This window comes from Salvelinus fontinalis, chromosome 30 (genome assembly GCF_029448725.1).
Source record: "Salvelinus fontinalis isolate EN_2023a chromosome 30, ASM2944872v1, whole genome shotgun sequence".
Lineage (NCBI taxonomy): Eukaryota > Metazoa > Chordata > Actinopteri > Salmoniformes > Salmonidae > Salvelinus > Salvelinus fontinalis.
The window spans coordinates 31,530,693-31,536,991 of NC_074694.1; the positions used below are offsets into that span (position 1 = coordinate 31,530,693).

Sequence of the window (6,299 nt, forward strand, 5' to 3'; positions counted from 1 at the left end):
GCGCCCGGTGGAAGTGGAGGTCTTGTGCTATTCTCTTGGCGCGAGTACAGTTGGTGAGAATGTGTGGACGATGGAGAAGAAGAGTAGAGTAAAAGGGGCTAAAGTTGGAAATCAACAGCAGTTTATGGTGAGTGCTATTCACGAGCAAGGTTGACTCAGTTTACGGTCTCGAAGATGGTGAATAACGAATTGGGTAAAGTGGAATCGGTCATTGTGACCAGGACTCATGAGCGGTATGATGTTCATTTCGTGTGTCAAAATCGCAAAATAGGAGAGCTCTCTGGCTCTTCAAGATGTCGACATATGATGTGCAAAGCTATGCTTTTCAGAGTAGATCACCGGTTAAAGGTGTTGTCTCTGGTGTCTCGTTTGACCGAGGTAAAGACAGTTTCAGGTTGAATATTCGACGGATATTCGCCTGTAATCCTTACGTCCACCAACAGCAGTTAGGGACCGTCAACATAGTGACAAATCAAACATGTCAAATTTCAATTAGTTCTAAAATGTTAGAAACTGGTTCTAGCTAACCCCGCAGGCATAGACACACATTGCACACTTTTTTTCACGATGTATTTATATATATATATATATCTATATATATATATATATTGTTTTTTGTCGATCTCGCACTATTTTAATTATTTATTTACATTTTTGAATTTCAATAGCTCTGTCATGTGACCTACTGACTTAAAACAAAGTTTAGAATGTACAGTCAGTGGGCCTACACATTGCACACCCTTTAGTTTGTCCATTTTCATCTCACACAATTTTACATTCATTTGCCTGCTCTGCCCCTCTGAAGGACAGTGTCACTCACAAACCTATTCACTTGGGCCTTCTCCCTGGGGGCTTCCTGACCTCCAGGGAGGCCCCCATTGACCTGGTGACCTCTGATTCCTGGCCTCTAGGCCTACACTCCCTGCCTGCCTGCTTGCCCTCTCCCTGGGCCTGAGAGTGTATAGCTTACTCCCTGGAACTACAGACCTCCAGGCCTCCACACCTACTCTCCTTACCCGGTCAACACCCCTCTCCCTTGGCCTTAGAGTATAGCTTACTCCTTGGAATTACTAAAACATCTATAGTCCTGCTGTCAGGAACCATGTGCACCTGGTAAACTGAAACAAGCTCTGTGCTCCTAGTGACCCGCCTGCTTTTTTCTGCTCACAGACTAAGTCCCCAACCTCCACAGCCTGAGTGCTGCCCCTGAGTAAGGTCCGGTGGTATCATCAGAGGCTTTTCTGTCTTACAAACTGGACATCAGTTGTCGCTACTAACCTTCTGCGGACATTAGCTGCTTTTTTTTTACCCAATCGACATCAAGTGCCAGCGCAATACTTATAGGCTTGAGAACCAAATACCCCTTGCAGTATCTAGCGGCACCATCAACTGGGTGTTGGAAGAAGCAACAGAAAAGAATCATCCCCTTTCAATCATTTGCTTGCCCAGTCAGCCCTCCACCTTTACCAGCGCTTCATCGATATTCCTCACTTTGACATGAGGGGGTCACAGTCACCCAACGGGTGATTTGAGTGCGACCGCGACAGGTGGGTATGTTCCTTTGAATTTCATCAAGTTGACGTTCAGTGATCCGTGCCCAGTGGGAACCTAGGCTTCTTCCGTCCATTTTATGGTTCCGCAGCAAATCAATAAGCGTGGATGGCACTACCCACATCAGATGTAGGCCTACCTCCCCAGACAAGCTGGAGATACCTCTCCCCACTTCGTAGGGCATGAGCCAGATCCATGCAATGCCCTATCACTGCGGGGCCAATGGGTTTAGTCTCCATCTCAAGTCAAGTGAGCGTAGAGGAGACTGCCCCACCCACAATGTGGGGGGCCGGCGAGTGCCGTAGTCTGGGGAGATCCGCGAGAAAGGTCTGGCGCGCGTCCAGAGTTGCCGCCGCCAACCACCGGACCCAACACCCCTGCCGACGGACACCACCCCGACGAACCCCTGCACGCAGCCGCTTGCGAAACCACACACGCGAGACCGCGAGAGGCTGCACAATGAACTTCCAATGGTGGCGAGAGGAGGGCGACAGAGCGACTGCTCCCCTAGATGCGGCTCGAGCCCAGCCCCGCTTCGCACCCCAGCCCTTAGAGCCAATCCTTATCCCGAAGTTACGGATCTTTTTTTTGCCAACTTCCCTTACCTACATTGTTATAACATGCCAGAGGCTGTTCACCTTGGAGACCTGCTGTGGACATGGGTACGGCCCGGCATGAGATTTACACCCTCTTCCCCCAGATTTTCAAGGGCCAGGGAGAGTTCACCGGATGCCTCCGAAACCACAACGCTTTCCAGGGCTTGGGCCCCTCTCTCGGGGCAAACCCATTCCAGGGCGCTCTGCCCATCACAAAGAAAAGAGAACACTCCCCGGGGCTCCCGCCAGCTTTTACGTGATCCGTCGCGTTACCGCACTGGATGCCTCGTGGCGCCAGTCCGTGTGTCACACTGATCTGGTTCACCTGTCCTTGTGATTGTCTCCACCCCTCCAGGTGTCGCTTATTATCCCCAATGTATACATCCCTATGTTTCCTGTCTCTGTGCCAGTTCGTCTTGTTTGCCAAGTCAACCAGCGTTTTTCCTTGCGCCTACTTTTCCCAGTCTGTTTGTTTCTAGTTCTCCTGGTTTCGACCCTTGCCTGTCCTGACTCCGAACCCGCCTGCCTGACCACTCTGCCAGTTCTGACTATCAGCCTGCCTATCCCCTTGTACTGTTTTGGACTCTGATCTGGTTTTGGACCCCTGCCTGGCTTGACCTCGAGACTGCCTATCGTCTGGTACTGTTTGGACTCTGACCTGGTTTATGAACTCTCGCCTGTCCCCGACCTCCCTTTGCCTACTCCCTTTCTTATAATAATTATCGGAGCTCAACCATCTGCCTCCTATGTCTGCATTTGGGTCTTGCCTTGTGCCCTTATACCGTGGACATTCTGAAAGTAGTTTGAGGTCAGTAGGTCACATTACCAAGGAGATATTGAAGTTTGAAATATTCATGTAAAATTGTGTGAGATGAAAATGGACAAACTAAAGGGTGTGAAATATAGAAGTGTAGTCAGTGGACATTCTGAAAGTAGTTTGAGGTCACATGACCAAGGAACTATTGAAATTAGAAACATTGAAAAACATTGAAAGTTTGTAAAATCGTGTGAGATGAAAATGGACAAAAAGGGTGTGCAATGTGTAGGCCCACTGAGTGTACATTCTGAACCTTGTTTGAAGTCAGTAGGCCAGATGACCAAATAGCTATTGAAATGTTGAATTTGTAAAAAAATCATGTAAACGTGAGAGATGAAAATGGACAAACTAAAGGATGTGCAATATAGAAGGGTAGTCAGGGTATATTCTGAACCTTGTTTGAAGTCAGGTCACATGTCCAAGGAGCTATTGAAATTCCAATGTAAAAAGATGTTTGTACTTTGTTTACGCTCTCTAACTAATTCAATTAGGAATAGAAAATGCTGTTTACATTTCCACATGCTTATTAGCTTTGGAAAGTGAATTAATGTCCAAATCGTGTGCTGTTGCAGCGCAATTTTTTCAACATCATGACACTTATTTGGAGTCTGTGGCTCAAGTGATTTGAAAGCGCAAATATCCATCTTGAAACTGTCTTTACATTGCTTCTCGTTGGACAAAGAGGATGTGTGGTTTAATAATAACGTTCCAGGAGTGGTAGACGCACGTCGCTTTAATCGAACGATAGGCTTATTTGCGCATCAGTTTTACTGTCATTTGACGAAGTGGTACTCCCGACTTAATGTAAACCTTATGTATGAGAAATATACGGTGACACCGTATGCACAGAAGCCGCTGCAGTGTTACAATTGTAAAACGTTTGGACACTTGGCAAGTGTTTTGTCTAAGGAATAAATATGCAGTAGTTGAAGGGTCAGATGAAACATGCTGCTGTGATTGGAATCACGTTCCCGGAGTGACCTGTAAGGATGGAGGTTGCAGTAGCTAGGATCAGGGCGATCCAGCAGGTCTCCTATGTGAAGGCAGTGAAAATAGCTGAAGGAGTGAGTAGAGATTAGATGCTAGTGGATGTCCCCACAGTCTGCAGTGAATGCCATGCAGGAGAAGGATCCCGACACACTAAGAATGAAGACGAACTTTTGCGTTTATAGCGCAAGTGATACATTGCACTAGTCAAACTAATAAAAACATTCTAATTAGCTAGACATTGTGAATGCGACAAATAGATTTCTGGATCTCCAGGACTTTACAGCTGAAATGTTACAGGGAGTACTGAATGAAGAGGTTCCACTCTCCCAGGTTCCTGAGCCTGTGTTGAGATCTGATTAAACATTTAAATCCGACTGAAGGAGTTTTATTTTTTTTATTTTTTTTTATTCAGGGTAGTAGCGTGAATTTGCTTAGTGATTTTGATTTTTGATAATTAGTATGAATTTGTTAATCCAAAACATTTTATTTTGGGGGTATTTTTTACTACCCTGTACAGTAGGTGTCAGCAATTCACCTGATGAGGTTAGGCTTTGTTGTTTTTCCAGTCAACGTCCCCCTGGATCGGGTGAAAGCAGGCTGGGAGGAGACAAGTGACCCGTACCACGTCCAGAGGCTTGAGGATCACTATGGGATCTTCAAGGATCTGTTCCCCATGGCCTACTTCGTCCCCCGGGTCACACTGCGCGTCAGCTACGACCAAGACAGCTCAGCACAAGTACATTATGGGAATCACTTGATGCCCAAAGAGGTAACAGAAATGAATCGTAGGGCATACAGTAGTTTTCATGACAGATACGGTGACAATTATCGTATCTTTGTTCAGATAATTTTTTAGCTCTCTGAATCCTGATTGGCTCTTTCTTCTATTTCACCTGCCCTCCTCTGTGTGTGACAGGCTTCTTTAGCACCTCAGGTCAGTTTTGTGGCAGAATAGGGCTCCCTATGGACACTGCTGCTCACCAGCCCAGGTAAGACACTCATAAGCCATATGAGAATACGGTGATAAATTGTAATCCAATTCTTAACATGTCCACATGGTGGCACTGTGTCCCCATGCGAATGTATGACTAAAGAAATATTTACTGAATGATTCCTTCATTTCAGATGAGCATCTGCTGGATAGTGAAGGGGAGTGTGTGCACTGGCTGGTGTGAGTATTGCAATAATGATTATTGTTTTGTGCTTTTGTCAAACTTGTAAGTGAAAGGGCAATTCCACAGTAACAGAATAATGCGGAGACTCTGATTTTACACTTTTTAAATGTATACCAAACAAAAACCCATGATTGCAAGTTAAACAAACCATACAACTCTATGCACAAGTATGACTTAATTTCCACCAAAAATGTTCCAAAAACACATTAACTTGAACAGTGAAGATGCAAAGTTTGGTAACAGAATGAAGGTACCAACAGCACAAACTGTCATTCTGTTATCAAACTTTGCATCTGCACTGTCCTTCATGTGTGTTTGTAAAATATTTGTTGGAAATTGTTAAGTAGTCCTTGTGCATAGTTAGTTGTATGGTTTAACTTTGCAGTGTCTCAACATCACTCTGTTACTGTGGAATTGCCCGTAACGAACTCCTTCCACCACCAATATGATGATTAAGAATGACCCTTTAAAGATAATCTGTTTTTAATTAATGAGGATTAGTTTAATTACCATTTGAAATGAGGACAATCACAAATTGGTCGCAAAAAAAAAAAAACGGGCGATTAACATCCCAGGTGGGGCTGTGAGGTCAGGAGAGGACCTGTGTCGATATCTAGCCCCGATCCCTGCCAAGGCTACCGGCTTTCACCGCTTTGTCTGTCCTGTTCAGACAGGAAGGAACCATCAACTTCCATGAAGACATCTGACCATCACCATGGTGACTAACAGGACATACAAGTATCATTTGTGCTCCATGACCACCATCTCTCTGTTAATTTCACAGTAACACGCTTCCTGTATCTCTGTCACAGCGGACATTTAAGACTGTCGATTTCTACAGGAAGCACCAGGACCGCATGACTCCAGCAGGCCTCTCTCTCTTCCAGGGTTGGAGAGTCCTGCTGTACAGGATGGTAGGAAGTCACAAGTCACAGGATTGCTGTAGGGGATATGGGTGGAGATCTTTGGATTAGGCATCAAGGGGGTTGAGGTCAAGTCAGATCCCCTTAAGGGAGAAACAATGGTTTGTCTTCCTGTTGAACCATAAAAGATGTAAGGACTGGAGAGAAGTGCCCACATTGGAGTATATATATACTTGTGGTGGTGGAAACATGTTTTGTCAATGCAGCTGTATCGACCCTCTGAGCAGAATAAACTTGGTTAACCTTT

The 6,299-nt window shown here is 45.4% G+C and overlaps 1 pseudogene; it reads left to right on the plus strand.

Moving 5' to 3' along the window:
- The window catches only part of LOC129829043 (39S ribosomal protein L38, mitochondrial-like), a 7,249-nt pseudogene extending 950 nt beyond the window's left edge, over nucleotides 1-6,299 (plus strand).